The following is a 16023-nucleotide window of genomic DNA, read 5'->3' as shown; positions in this document are numbered from 1 at the left end:
AATAAATACTATTTATTACATAGATGCTACTTATTTGAGAGAGGCTTCTTTGTGCTGAGAACTATGCAGAGAATATGCAAGATGAGTAAAACAGGGTTGTTGCTCTCTGTTCACTTACTCATTCTACAAATCTTTATGCTTGACACTTGGTATTTGATAATGAGCAAACATACAGAACTTTCTCTAATGGAACTCGCTGTCTAGAGGTGTCTACTGACATTAATCAGAAAATTACACGAGTGAGTTACAAACGTGATCAGTGCTCTGAAGGAAAGGAACACCGATCTCTGGGAACTTATAACAAAGGAACTTGACCTAGAGTGGGGCCTCAAGGGAAGTTTCTCTGACAAAGTGATATTTGACCTGAGATCTGAAGGAGGAGTAGGCTTGAAACTATGTGTGTGTGGGGATTGGGGGGGAGGTGGATATGGGAGGGATGGGGGGGAGTAGGAGGAGCAGGGAGAATACCCTGCCTGCACCAGTGGAAAGAAGCAGTGATGGTCTGTGGTAGAAATCCTGATACCTTGGGAATTTGAAAGACTGGCATAACTGGAAGGTGGGGAACTGGGAGAGGATGCAAGACTAGGACGAAAGATTATAAGTATCATAAAGTTCTGCCAAAGCATTTAGAATCCCTGACAGACTAGGTACAGCATGAATTCAGAATAGAGCAGTTTGGTTGTTCTCATCAGTCCTTTACAACTCAGTGTAAACCAGCATTTTTTAAAAGGTCTACAGAAACAAAACAAAACAAAAACCACCCAAATAACCAAAACCCTCGTCAGGTGCTGCCATGTATCTAGATACAGCTGGTTGGAAAATTGGAGTGTGTCTGAGTACAGGAGTGGCTTTTGTAGCTAGGCTTTAGGGTCGATTTCATCTCTGACATGTATGGAGTGATTTCAGAGCCACGGGGTTATGAAGCAGATTTTGAAGCTGCAGGTCCTCTCAGGATGGTCTCAATGAGAAATGGTGTTTAGTGGAGCTTATAGCAGAGCTACACTTGTGCTATGGACCACCTCTGATTTGTATTGATCACAGGCACCTTTCAGGGTGGCGAAGGCATTATGCTTCATCAGCTCTTGTTCTCAGTACATGTGCTGTGTTAGTGGCTTTAGATAGATATTTCTGTCTCCTGTAGAATAACTTGATTTTTCTTTAAGAGAAATCAGCAGAATGATGTTTAAATAGCAAATGGGTATATCACTTGGTTATCCATGGCAGCAGGGCAGGACCCCTGGGTTCTACCCTGTGCTCCCCCCTCTGGCCCCCTTTGAGAGACTTTGGGCTTATCATTTTATCTAAATCTCTCACTGACTATTGGTAAGGGGGTACCTAATAATTCAGCAACTTTATCGGACTTTGGAGGGTCCAGTAACATTTATAAAGTTATTTCACAGTTCCATGAAACTTGCCTGGAAGGCAAAAGGTGTACTATTAAAGATACCAAAAGAGATCATTTAAATTTTGAGCTTGTAGCTTTCAAATTTGGGTTGACACTGAGGGAGTTTAATACTTTGAATTCATATGCTGTAGGAATGTGTTTTTTAAAAATTTGCTATGGACTGCCTTATTTAATTGGGACAAAATGATCTTGACCATTACTACTAGGGAATACATGGTATAAATGTAGTTTACTGTTATTAAATTTTAGCAGGTAAGTGTTATGTTTATCAGATTGGGGGTGGGGAAGAAACTAATTTGAGATTAACAGTGGGTAATTCTATTTAGTTGCACAGAACAGTGGAATTAATGAGGGGTCTGGGGTAGCTTATGTGTTTATTTAAGGCCACATGGCAAAAAAATATGCATTTATTTTGCTACTTTATTAGGTATTCCAATCAAGTCTGATTTAAGATATGCCTTATGTAGCAGAGGGACCTTTATTTTCTTGGGGAAAAAGGATCAAAGAGAGAAGACTTTTAAACAAATGAGTTACAGAGAATTCCTAAAATCTGTAAGGAAAATCGGGGTCAGAAATGTTGACACCAAACAATGCTGCTTTCACTGTGTATCTTTGAAACAAATGTTCTGCATGCCTATGATTGTTGGTTATTTCATCTGCATTTGTTAGACGTCAGGGGTGGTTGGCATTAATATTCCTGGCAGAAGCAGAGGCAGCTCTAGGATGTGTGAACTGCTGATCACTCACGGGGATGCGCTGCCTCTTTAATATCTTGCTTGCAGATGCATTTTCTAGCTGACCACGCTATTAAGAGCTGCCATCAATCACGCAGACTCCCAGTTCCGGCTGTCGGGAGGGGAGGGAGACTTAGGGAGAGCGGAGGCTGGCCGAGCTAGGAAGGAGATAAAATTGCAGTGGCGCGCTCGCGCGCGTCCCCGCCTTGGCGGCGGCAGGCAAGCATACGCACGGAGCAGTCCGGGCTCCAGCCCGGGTTTTTCCGGCTGCCGCCACCGCCACCGTGGGGTGGCTGCTCTTTCTCTCCCCGCGTCTGGGTCACAGGCATGTGGCAGTGTCGCCCGGCGGCCCGGGCTGAAGGAGCGCGAGCCGGAGCAGCGGCCGCATCTCCCAGCCACGGGCGGGGCTCTGCGCCGCCGCCTCCCGGAGCCACCGAGCTGGGAGGACAGGAGCCCGAGCTGTGCTGCCCTGCAGCCGCCTGGGCCTCCTTTTGTTTAGCAAGTGCATTTCACGCCCTGAGCCCCTTCCCGCCCCGCCCCTGCCCGCGGGCCTGAGTTTGCGGGGGCCCTGCGCCGGAGGAGGACGAGGCCTGCGGGCTCAGCTCCTGCCACGACCGGCCGCAGGCAAGTGGCCAGAGCCTCGTGCTGCAAGGGGGACGCGGTTCGCGGGCCAGGAACTTGGACAAGTGTGGGCACAGGGGCTCTCGGAGGTGGGTGTACCGAGAGTGTTATAGCTGACCCTGCAAAGATGAACCACTCCGGTATTAGGAATGGTGATGGCTTTCCAGGAATCAGGAATCGGTATTTACTGTGTCCCATTGCGTTTTTGTTGGGCTTACTAGTTTTTTAATCGCCCAAACTCTAGAAATCCCAATTAAATAAACCAATTGAGAAACACCCTTCAGGGCAGAGAAAACACTGTTTGAAAAATGTGTGTGTGTGTGTGTGTGTGTGTGTGTGTGTGTGTGTGTGTGTATGTTTTTGTCTTTTCTGAAAGGAAAGGGTTATTGAGGATGAGCAAAGTAATCCAGTAGTCACGGATTAGAAACTTCATTGCTTACTGTGGAGTAAATTTAAGTTTAAAAATGTAATCAGTTTGATGGACTTGATTATAAATAATTTTGGCTACTTAAGTGACAAATATAATTTGTTTCTGGGACCAAAAAACTGTTGCTTTGCCAGACTAGCAAAAATGCAGACATAGTTTTGGAAAAGATGGCTATAAATTTAAATTGTTTAAAATTGTTTTGGTTTGAGGTGCTGGCTTCCCCGCCCCTTCCCCTTGTTTACTCTGCTTTCCTTGAAGCTCTGGGGAGACCTGCCTGACCACTTTCTGTTTGCTGAGACTTGTTTAATGGGTTATTTTGTTTTACTCTCAGTTTTTAGGCTTTCCTGGGGCACATGTGCCACTGCTCTCCTTGGGGCATTGTTTGGCAGGAGGCCTCCTCTCAGCCATATGGAAATTAAAAAAAAATGTCATGTGAATGAACACGGGGGTCAACAGAGATTAATTTTTCCCTTTGAAATTGTGTCTGTGTGCTTTAAGATTGAGACACCGAGTAAAAGTTGAGAAGTGAGTTGATAAAGTCCTTAAAATTCTATGCCAAAATTAATGTATTGAAGTTTTCTTCCTCCTTTTCTTCTCCTTTTCCTTCTTCTCTTCCTCCTTTTTGGCTAGGAACTCCACATGTAAAGTAGACATGATTTGAAATCTTACAGATGGGAACAATATCCCCTGTAAGCCCGTTGATCTGTGGGCAATTATTTCCAGATGCACGACCAACTCTACATTTTTATGCATGTGTTAGATTTGAGCTTTAAGGGCACTTGCCTTTCTGAATATTTACATTGCCTAGTAAAATAACACAAGGCAGACATTTTAGAGCCTCAACAGCAACTTTACAATACTGTGGGAGCAGCTAGAGCTTGTATTTGTTTTTTCCAACTCTGTAATTTAGTAGTGTTTAAACTATTTTATACAGATCTCTGGGACCAGTGAAAGGTGGTTTTCAGTCCAGAGCACTTGAGTGCTCATTGTACTCTGGCAGGCCCTGGCGCTTGGCAGGCGGCGCTTGAAATGTTATTTGATCTGGTTGCGTGATAGAATTGACTAAGGTTCCACTTTTCCTTCCCCTGGCTGTTGAAAGCGATTCATCAATGTACTGTTCAGTGACTTATTTAAAGACTTAACCTAGATTCATTCACTGTAAGAAGGGTTCCAGAAAAAGGCCATTTACATTTTTGTCTTGTTTTTGTGGTTTTGCATTTATGAATTGAGGCGAGAGCTGACGTAATGTAGCTGTACCACTTCCTTTGTGTGTGTGTATGGGTTTTTATAGCCAGTGTTCCTATAGGATATGTTTCAGTCCGCATGGTTGTGATTATTTCTGAAATGTTTGAATGTATATATATATTCCAAATTCAGGTATCTTCAGCTTTGTGCCAATTTATTGTTTACATTGCCTGTGGGGGAGGTGAAGAGTGGGATGGTGAACCCCATCACCCTGTCAGTAAGGTTCAGTGAATTGCCTGTGTGTTATGCAGACTAGCTTTTCATTTTAATTAGTGCAACTGTGTACAGCTGTTAGGTGAGAATGCATTGGCTGCCCCTGCAGGGTGGTTTTATCTTACCCTGGAGGTTTTATGGACTTGTCTGGCTGTGCTTCTTAATCCCTCTCCCACTGCCACTATGCTTGCTTTTAAACAAATGATAGAACAAGACAAGCTTTTGTTTACTCATGAAATAGTTTACTTGTTAGAAATTTATTTTTGGTTTTGAGGAAATTGGTAAACCATGTAATTTATTGGTAGGTATTACATCTACTATGCTTTTCCAAGGTCAGAGGGTTTTGCTTGCTATTGTGTAGTCTGAGTAGCCAGTGGAACCATCCATTTTATAGTGACATAGGAAGCCAGTATTAAAAAAACCCCAAACAAACCTGGTTTTTGTTTGCTATTCTAGGTTTAGTTTGTAAAACAGAAGTAAATGTTAAGCTCAATGCAGAGAATATAGCTAAACTGTTTCTCCCTGTCTCTTACCCTCGTTACACTGTAACCAAAGGGACTGAGAGAGAGCCATTGACTAACAGCAGTTTGGTCAAGGACTGGATGATTAACCGAAGGGTTTAGAAATGTCTGTTCAGGGACGTGTGTGGCCACCTTTAAAATTTAAAATGGGTTTTTGGTTCCAAGTTATTGGTAGGTATTTCAGATTGAGTAGCTTTGAGTATTTGAGTATAGGACTGTGACAAAGCTAGGCTTTTAAATGGGTTGTAAAATAGATTGCAATGTGAATGACACATTTTTCTCTGTAGTCTGGTCTCCCATTATCTGCCTCTGTCTTGAGGAGATAGTCAGATAGTCGCAGCCAGAGGCTTCTAAGACTGTCCTCTACATTTCTTAAAAAAGAGTAAAAGCCACAAACAAAATGGACTGAAATCTGTTTATATGTAGAGCCTTTTTCAAAGCCCCACTTACTGATAAAAGAACAAGGAGATGTGCTGCTGGGAATGCTGGGGTAGGGGAAGGGACGTTGGCGTAGGTTGAAGTATTTTTTAACTCTTGAGAAATGGATCCTTCTCAAAATAACCTGGAATGAGGAAAGAAAGTTCAGCATTTTCCAGAAAATACGATAATTTCAGTGTAGCCTATCTAGAAAATGTTTTCTCTAAAAGAAATCAAAACATTTAGATTGGCAACAGCAACTGCTGAATGTAAGGAAAAATAGAGGGAACTAAGTGTCCTCGATCTAAACAAATTATTTCAAAAGTTCATTTGTAAGTTTTGTTTTTGTTTTTTTGAGACCATATTTTTAATCTGAATATTAATAGTGATTAAGGTCATAGAGTTGCCCTGCGAAATCTGTCTAATCCTTTATATAGTTGATATATATTTGTAATGAAAATATTTGTAATAAAAAAAAACCAATAATGTTGACATTTAATTAGAAAAGTCAGTATAATCGTACTCAGTATTTAATGCTATATAGGAGCTCTGTTAGTATAATTAATGAATTTATTAAGTACAGCGTGGTGGTTAATAGCTATGCTGCCAGAGTTCTGTTCCTAGCTTCAGTGCATACTCACTGTGAGACCTATAATATGTTGCTTAGCTTCTTTTTAACCATGAGGAAAATGATCAGTCTACCTCAGGGGGTGTGCAAAATTCTTAGGAATGTGCCTGGGATATATTAACAGCTAATATTTAATATAGTGAGCCCTAATTCTGCTCTAGGTACTGTTTTAATTGCTAAAGATACAGTAAAGGATGAAGTCCCTGTCCTTAAAGCACTTACATTCCAATGGAGGAAGACGATACAAATTAAAGGGAGCCTGATGATCTGTGCAAAGATAGACCTTCTGGGCATGCGGGTGGTTTTTAGAAGCTTAATGTGGAAAATTTAACATCACTCTTTAAAGCCACCATTCTTTTCTTCAGTGATAAAATGTGTCTCACACAACTAGATGATGTATTAGGTCACAGGTGGAATAGAGAAGGCAAAAGAGACTTTTTCTGGGAAAGAAAAAAAAAAAGGAAAATGGAACAGTAAAGAAATTAAACATTGTGATTTGTCAGTTCAAGTGCCAAACAGTAGTAGAAGGGGAATGTTGACTCATACCCATCTATATAAGGCAATATAATGCATCCATTAAGAATCATCATGATATGGGGCGCCTGCGTGGCTCAGTGGTTAAGCGTCTGCCTTCGGCTCAGGGTGTGATCCTGGCGTTCTGGGATCTAGCCCCACATCAGGCTCCTCCGCTGGGAGCCTGCTCCTTCCTTTCCCACTCCCCCTGCTTGTGTTCCCTCTCTCGCTGGCTGTCTCTCTGTCAAATAAATAAATAAAAAATCTTTAAAAAAACATCATGATATAAAAAGTCCTAATGTAAAGCCCAGTAGGAAAAAAAAAAAACAGAAGCCAAACAGCTAATACATTGTGATTCCAAACTATACCTGCATGTACTCATAGAGGCTAAGGAGAAAGGTTAGAAAGAAATAGACTAAACGTTAATAGTGCTAATCTTTAGATGATGGGATTATGCATAACTTCATTTCCTTAGTATTGTTCTGTCTTTGCATGCATTATTTAATCCTTGCAGGTTTAAATACCCCTTGGGTATACACAAGGATGCTGAGGTTTAGAGCCCTTAAGCAGTTTGACCAAGGCCTTGCAGCTAGCGAGTCCTCGAGGCCAGAAGTCCAAGCCAAACCCTGACCTCCTCCTTTTTTTTTTTTTTTAAAGATTTTATTTATTTATTTGACAGAGAGAGAGAGAGAGAGAGACAGCCAGTGAGAGAGGGAGCACAAGCAGGGGGAGTGGGAGAGGAAGGAGCAGGCTCCCAGCAGAGGAGCCTGATGCGGGGCTCGATCCCAGAATGTCAGGATCATGCCCTGAGCTGAAGGCAGGCGCTTAACGACTGAGCCACCCAGGCGCCCCTGACCTCCTATTCTTAATTTGACCAACTCTCATCCTACAAGAGGTGACCTTTTTAAAAGTGCCTCCTCTGGCCTTTTCCCCCACAGCTGTGGCCCACCTGGCTCTGAGATGTGTTTATGCTAACCAGAGGGCACTGAATCTCCTGTAGAAGGAGCTTAGTGCTGAGGCAATGCATGTACGCATAGTTATTGGAAAAGAAAAGCCAGTATGCTAGCAAGAGGAGGAAACAGAAGAACAACCTGAAAAAGTACCTTTTCTTTCCTCAGGAGTCAGTGGAGCCCCTGAGAGTTTGGTGCAAGCAGTACAGCCCAGAAGGGAGGAGGAGGAAGGCCAGTAATGAGTAGAAGCTAGTTTATGGTTGCTGAGAAAATGTTGAGTTCGACGGTGAGAGAAGGAAGTGCCAGAACGTGCTGGAAGAGGCTGCAGGTTAATAGCAGTAACTAGTCAGTGCTTTAAGAGGTTAATGGTAATGGCATTCTGTAGGTAGGATTTTATGATGATTAATATGACAGTTGTATTCAGGTTTTGGAATAAAATGGGGTAATGGATGTGACTCACTTTAGAAAGCAGAAGACATTTTGATTTCAGAGGATTAGTTAGAAGTTACCTGTGAAGAGCTTTTAAGAATATGATAGGTTAAGTATGGGAAATTCTTTACAAAATTAAAGTATTTATGCCAGCAAAGATTTGAAGTAATCATTTGGTTCTAAAGATGAACAATTAGGTCTATTTCTCCTGTCTTGTTTTCCATAAAGTGAATGAGCTTTTGTAGTTGTGGTTTTAAAAAAGGGTCAGTTTATATGTGACTGTTGAGCTTCAAAGGAACAAAATAGAGTGAATATACTGTGCATTTGAAAGATTGCTTAAGTCAAAAGCCTCCAGATGGTGTGTACTGCTGTGTTCACAGCTGTATTTACTGCGAGCTCACCAGATTATCTACTAATAATTTAAAAATAGCTGGTTGGAAACAGTGGTATATTCAAGCTGCTGCTGGTTTTGAACCTCAGTAGCAGTAGTGACTTCACTTGTATGCCTGTGGTAAATGCCGGTTGAAATTACTTCCTTGCTTTTGCCTTGCTTTCAGGATTTCTTATTTGGGCCAGCTTATGTGTTGCACAAACAACCAGAGTGCTTACATACAGAAGCAGATAAATAACCAGCTTTTTTTTGTTTTTTTTAAATGTGGTCTTTTAGGAATGAGATTGGAGAACGGCTCTCTTTAAAAAATGTTTTTGTTTTAATGCTTTTATCTTTTTAAATGTTTTTAAAGTGTTAAATATATTGAATTGATATTTTACACATATATAACATTATATAGAAAACTTTGTGTATTTTTCGGTATTACCAACAAACACAACAACAACAAAACGCCTTCAATACTCAGATCTACTCCCCAATACACAGGTTTTTTCTCCTACAGAGATTTAATAAATGTTCTTTTGGAATGACATAAATTGCTAAATCTTAATTTTTTGGGGGGAGCCATATATATTATTGTTTATTTGCTTAGTAATGCATAAATTAAATATAAAGCAGGAGAATAGTTTGAATTCATCTAGGAATTTTAAATATGTGAGGGGTGGTAATAAAGGCATGCACATTTATTTGTTAATTGAGTAAAACTTTTATTTTTTTAAAGATTATTTATTTATTTATTTGACAGAGAGATACAGCCAGTGAGAGAGGGAACAGAAGCAGGGGGAGTGGGAGAGGAAGAAGCAGGCTCCCAGCAGAGGAGCCTGATGTGGGGCTCGATCCCAGGACTCTGGGATCACGCCCTGAGCCGAAGGCAGCCGCCTAACGACTGCACTACTCAGGCGCCCTGAGTAAAACTTTTAGAAAAACATAGCTAGTTTGAATCTTTTGAACGATTATTTTCTAGCTTTGGTTTTGGATATTTCATTCTTTTGTCTTTTGTGTGTGGGTATTTTAATAATTAGGAAACTTAGGCAGAAGAGTTTTTGCATGTGTATATATTCTTTCTTTTGTTTTCATCCCCCCTCCCCTTTTTATCTTCCCCCAATTCTTTGATCATCTACCTGGGCAATCTCTTATTTCATAGGCTGTGCTCTTTCCACAGAGCACAACGCTCACATTAAATAGATAAGGGGAAATATTCAGTAGTGGAATGTTTTTCTCTCTCTCTCTCTTTTTTTTTAAAGATTTATTTATATGAGAGAGAGGGGGTGGTGGGGGAGGGAGAGTCTCAGGCAGACTCCCTGCGGAGTGGAGGGGTGGGGGAAGGGTGGGGAGGCTCCATCTTAGGACCCTGAGATCCTGACCTGAGCAGAATCAAGAGCCGGCCACTTAACTGACTGAGTGAGCCACCCAAGTGCCCCATCTTTTTTTTTTTTTTTTTTTTTAAAACATGTTAAATGATTCCTCTCCCCACCAGAGCAGAGTTTGTGAACATTTGGCTACATATCCACAGTACACAGTTTTGGGTAGTTTATGGAACTCCTGAATCCCATCCCTGTCCTGACTAGTTAGTTCATCCAGGGGTTTATGAGGCTTTTCACCATAGCACACTGTCTTTATGAGGACCAAGAGGAGAACATTTTCTCAGCTTTTAGTACAGGAAAGAAGTGACCCCCCCCTGAGCAATGTGGTTTGTTTTTAACTTACAGATTTAGAATCCTGTGACTGATCAAGTTTCCTTTGAGCTATTTGCTTATAAAATTTTGGCCACATCTGAGGAAGATATAAAGTGAACCTGAACACCTCATACATGGTTTTGTCTTTTTCATCTCCTCTCCACAGCCCCCTTCATTTGCCTTTGTCTCAAGGAAAAGAGAAGCATGTAGGAGGTGTACTTAGAGTACAGGCTCTCTCTAGTCTACAGAGAGACTTGCTGTGTGACCTGAGGACACACACCTCTTTCACCCTCTTCTAGAAATCATTCCTACTCTGTGTGGCTGCTGTAAGGGTAAAGTGATAACTCTTAGGGCAGTATGTTGTACAGGGCAATGCTGAATAAATCTTAGCCCTATTTTCATCTCACTTCCCTCAGCTATTGTAAATTTTATTTTATATTGTATGAATCTCAGTAAGCTCCCTTAATTAAGCCCTTTTAAAAGGAAGCTAGCCTTTAAATCTTCCCTGCCCCCTGTTCATTTTTTATACAAAGGTTTAATTTCTGCCTGATGAGTCATTAGAAAAATTACATAGGAGAGTGCTATGGACTGAAGTGTATTCTCCCAAAGTTCTTATATTGAAGCTCTAACCCCCAGTGTTTTGGTGTTTGGAGGTAAGGCCTTTGGAAAGTAATTAGGTTCCGGTGAAGTCAGAAGGATGGCACCCTGTGATGAGAAGAGGAGAAAGAGAGCAGAGCTTTCACTGTCCCTCCCCCACCCCCATGTGAGGACACAGTGAGAAGGCAGGGAATGGAATAGGATGGAACCTTGATTTTGGACTACCTGGCTCTCAGAACTGTGGGAAATAAATTTCTGCTGTTAAAGCCACCCAGTCTGTGGTATTCTGTTATAGCACCCTGAGCCGACTAATACAGAGTACGTTTCATACATGCAGAGTAAAAGGTGATCAGTAGCTTATCACAGGGACTGAGCTTTTCTGGAGTGAAGTGGGGATTATGCTTCTGTTTGCAGAAGGCTTTACACCTACAGAACAGCCTTCCCTGACCTCTAGTTTGGTCCTCACAGCTATCTTATGAAGGAGACAGAGCAGATGCTGGCTTCTCAGGTTACAAAAAAGGGAGAGCCAAGTCTAGAGAAGTTAATTGAGTTACCTGCATTCAGTTTCCATTTTGGACGTGGCTAAGCCTCTTAGTTGCTATTTTTTTCTCACTTCTCTATCCATTGTACCTTCCATGACCACTTTAATATTGGCAGTTCAGTCTTCTAACCCTTTGCCTTAGAGCATAACCTTTATTTTTAGTCTTTGTTTTTCAAAGTAGAGCGAGATAACTCCCACTTTTTACATTTTGATATGGGACCTGAAACATCTGTGGTGAAATTGTTGAATTTATCTTTCCTGTCTCAGGGAGAAAAACAGAATTTATGAATTCTTCGGCCTCCTGGTTAGATTTGAAATATAAAATTTCTGTGAAGTATCATAACTCTAAGAAATGTGATAGTACTTGAAATAGTCCTTAGGACATTGTATTCCTTTATTTTGTTCTAGGTATTGGTTTGCATTTAGTCTTGCTGATGAGTGTCTAGAATGTAGGTGTAGCAATCAAAAGATTGCTTGTGTTCCTTTTAGTTAAGGGGAATTGAGTATGTCTTGGTCAAAGAGATAAAACAGCAGTGTTAGAAGCTACAAACTCTAAGTAGTTAAAAAGGAAAAAACAAAGACCCAACCCACAACCCCAACTCAAACTCTGCCCTTCATTCTGAAAGAATTCGGGATCCCTACAAAGTTAATATTTATGAGCTGTCAGAACATACTGTATTTGCTCCAATTCCCATTAAATTTTAACAGAGAAACTAAAAAAGAAAATCAATTTTTTATTTCCTGATGATAAAAATGATTCCATTGAGATTTGAAACTTGGAACACATTTTTAAAAACTTTACTGAGATAAAATTCCCATAACAGACAATTCACCCATTGAAAAAGTGTACAAATCAATAGATTTTAGTGTATTCAGGGTTGTGCAACCATCACCACAATATAATTAGAAGTAGATTTTTATATGGCAGTTTCCTGGTGATTAATTGAATACTCTTAGATAATCTTTTATGTGTAAATTTTTGCTTCTATGAGTAAGAATATAAGTTAATTATATGCTTTACTATTACAGTATAGAATTGACTGAAGGTATTCAAACCCAGCTTTTGTTTACAGTGGTCTGACAGGGAAGTTAGCTTCAGCCCAAGGCTATTAAATCCTTCGGGGACTGATGACTCCTTTAAAGTATGCTAAAGAAGTTATGAATATGATGTGAGAATGGGTTGTGTAGTCTCTTTCAGCATTTTGGAGAAACTGCAACTTTCCTACAGCATTGTTTTACATTTGGTGCACTCAAAATATGTTAGACATTTGCCATTTTAAGCAGTTTGTGTTAAAGAATTTTTCATTTGTTAATAGAAAGGCAGCCAGCCCTTATGCCTCAAATTAGGGAAATTTCTTGGTGTTGATTCCCAGATGGTTCATAAAATGTAAGCGGGCCCTTAGGCTGCTGGGCAATCATACTTTATTTTCCTAGTTTGTTCACCCAGGTTCCTAGATGACTCATACTTTCTCCTTTTATACTTTCTCTCCTCTTCATGCTGGGCTTCCTGCTTCAGTGAGAAAAATTAGTGCTGTCAGAAGAGAACTTTTGCAGATGCCCACCTTACATTGACCTACCTTGCAGCATAGACTCTGCCTTCCTGGTGGTGTGGAGACAGAGCAGCTGTTCTCAAACTCTCCAAGGGCCAGGCTAGTTCCAGCTCATCCCACCACTCCCAATATGCCACCCTCTGCCCTCTCATGTCATTCATGTTTCAGGCTCTACTGGAGCATTCCCAACAACATAGTCCTGTGCTGCTTTTCTCCTATCTTAAAACAAAAAACCCCAAACCCCCTTTCTTGGCCCTGCTTCCCCTGCCAGCTTTTGCTTATTTCTCTGCTCGTCTTTGCAGCAAAACATCTGAAGAATTTTCTGTACTTAACGTCTCCAGTTCTCTTCTCCTCTTTCAGGTCCATCACCCATCATGCCAGGGAGACTGCTCTGGTGACAATTACTAAGTCCTTTGCATTGTCTGTTTTCCTGTGCCTGGAGTATATTGCCCCAGATTTCTGTGTGGCCTCACTCTTACGTCTCAGGAAGGCCTGTATTGACCCTTGGTCTCTGCTCGCAATTCCCCTTACCCTGCTCTGTTTTTTCCCTAGAGTGTTGTCTTGTCACATAATATTAATACATTTACTTTCATTGCTTATTGTCTTGTTCCTTCCACTAGACTTTAAAGTCCCAAAGGGCAGAGATTTTCAGCTGTGTAGTTCATTGATGTATCTCCAGTGTGTAAAACAGTAACTGGCACTATTGTAATAGATATCTGATAAATAATTTTTTGAATTTCTACACTGCACCCTAGGACTTAGGGCTTTTAAAATGATCTAAATTTGGACACCTGGTGGCTCAGTCGGTTAAGTGTCTGCCTTTGGCTCAGGTCATGATCTCAGGGTCCTGGGATTGAGTCCCACATCAGGCTCCCTGCTCAATAGGAAGTCTGCTTCCCCCTCTGCCTGCTTCTCCCTGGGCCTGCTGCTTCCCTTTGCTTGTGTGCGCGCGCGCGCTCTCTCTCCCTCTCTCACTCTCTCTCTCTCTCTCTGGCAAATAAATAAATAAAATCTTAAAAAAATGATATAAATGAATATAACTAAAAATTTTATCCCTAGGCCAGACCTACTCAGCTGCCTACTTGGATATCTCATAAGCATCTAAAACTTAACATGTCCAAATGGAACTTCTGATGTTTTCCACTATACTGTAACACATAGTTGTGGGGTTTTTACTTTTTGACTTCTTCACCTAGTAGGATTTTGCTTGTCAAAATTTTAACTTGGTGTAAAAACTATACCACCTGGAGTGCTGGAGGTAGACTGGAGCAATCTTAGATCATTTAGTTCATCTGGCACCTTGAAAGCAGTTACATTTTTGAACATTGAAAAAAATTCTAAAGAGCACCAATGAAAAGAAGTCAGTGTTCATTATTTAATTGTCTTTAATAACTTTTAAATTATGGATTCCCTACTACCATTAGTTAGTAGTTTGTTGTTTAATATTTGGAAATATGATTTTAGCTTTCAAAGTAAGGAAGTACAGATATTTGCTATGGAAACTTTGAGCTAAAAATATTTTAATTGCTGTGTACTTAGCAAATAGAAAATACTTTTTAGAAAGCCTTTCTAAGTGTAGTGGGTAGACTTTTGAATCAGGAAATGTGTACTTAAACAAGTTCTTCTCAGGGAGGGTCAAATCAGCCCTCTTAAAATCCATACTTAAAATGTAGGGTTTTAGTGACACATGGAGTTAGTGGCATCTCCTCCCTAAAGGCTGATCCGGGTACACAGCATCATAAATACTGAGGTAGTTTTCTTGAATTGGGTTTAAGCTGGCAATTACATTTACTAGCTACCAGTAAATTATTAGATTTCTTGCCGATGAAACTCTTTTAAAGAATCTTATCCTTGTAGATTAATGTATGTTATTAGTTTAACAGGACAGTGCTTGGACTAACTAGTGATTAATTTTACACACACACACACACCACACAGTTTAGTATTATATTTCCCTAGATGATAATAGAGATCAAAGGAACTTGCAAAGATGTTTTCTCTTTTTTGGAACCTCTAAACCAGCAAAACAATATTGTTTAACTTAATTCAGTGCCAATGGTATTATAAAGGGAATGAGATTGTGATCACACCGTGCCAAGACAACCCAATTGATGAGTGAAAAAGTCTGTTGGTATTTGGTAGAGGGGGAAAACTGGAAGAATTTGTTTGAAGTTTTTACTTTTCAACTAATTGAGTTACCTTTATTCATCAAGTACATTACAGTTCATTAACTGTAGGATCTGTTTTTAATAGTCATATGTGGCAGTTCTGTGATGAACTATGAAAAGAGAGATACAGTCCTTAGTTTATAAGTCTGATAATATGATCTTTCCTTTTTGTAACATTAAAATACTCTAAACTTCATCCTCAGCACAATCTCTTAAGGTAGGACCTTAATTCCCATTTAATAGAGGAGAAAATAGTTGAGAGGTCAAGTTGCTGTACTCCCTGCCCCTCAATACCTAATCTGATTTCCATGAGTAATGCTCTCTCTTCTATATCACAGCCTCCAGACTTGTTGGGCTGGATGAGAAAGAAATGGCAACAGTGGGCCACTGGGAGAGAGATGTCTATAGGCCAAACGTGGTCAGATATGTAGAGGTAGAGGGGGAGCGAGAGAGAGCTTATACTTTGTGGTTGATGTCAGTAGATGCCTTGACCTTCGAGAAGATCCTTGGTAGGTTGGTTTGGGTCATATCTATAAATATATATTTCGTCTTTGTGTAAGGGGTGTATTAGAATTGTTTTAAGAGGTAAGATCTTTTCACTGGACTCATTTCAATAATGTGTTTTAAAAATGAAAACATTGGGGGCACCTGGGTGGCTNTCTATAAATATATATTTCGTCTTTGTGTAAGGGGTGTATTAGAATTGTTTTAAGAGGTAAGATCTTTTCACTGGACTCATTTCAATAATGTGTTTTAAAAATGAAAACATTGAATCTCATTTCAGTTTTTCAGTTTCTCAGGAGAACCTCAGTTTGGTCTACTGGGGGTTGAATTTTAAAATAAAGGTGCCAGGGAGAGTTCAGTGTCTGCTTTAAAAAAAATATATTGGTTTCAGCATCTAATACTAAAACCCAAGGAAGCAAAAGCTTGGTTTAGTGACAGTGCTAGGATTAATTTTACTTGTTTAAATTAATATTCTCTTAGTAAATAAACCATT

General features: G+C 40.3%; 1 protein-coding gene across 4 annotated transcripts in view; it reads left to right on the top strand.

Moving 5' to 3' along the window:
* RERE (arginine-glutamic acid dipeptide repeats) overlaps positions 1 to 16023 on the top strand; it is a 421678-nt gene that overhangs the window by 117419 nt on the left and 288236 nt on the right. The window contains exon 1 of one of the 4 annotated variants that reach the window (XM_034671162.1): positions 2336 to 2849. The exons of 1 other annotated variant lie outside the window; for it this stretch is intronic. The gene's annotated coding sequence lies outside the window, so the exon portion shown is untranslated. Of the gene's footprint in view, positions 1 to 2335; positions 2850 to 16023 lie in introns of those variants that run through there. 2 more of the 4 variants (XM_034671166.1, XM_034671165.1) reach the window with 2 other exon arrangements.

This window comes from Ailuropoda melanoleuca, chromosome 11 (genome assembly GCF_002007445.2).
Source record: "Ailuropoda melanoleuca isolate Jingjing chromosome 11, ASM200744v2, whole genome shotgun sequence".
Taxonomy (NCBI): domain Eukaryota; kingdom Metazoa; phylum Chordata; class Mammalia; order Carnivora; family Ursidae; genus Ailuropoda; species Ailuropoda melanoleuca.
The sequence above is the reverse complement of the archived record's forward strand: the minus strand, read 5'-3'. Positions and strand labels throughout refer to the sequence as shown.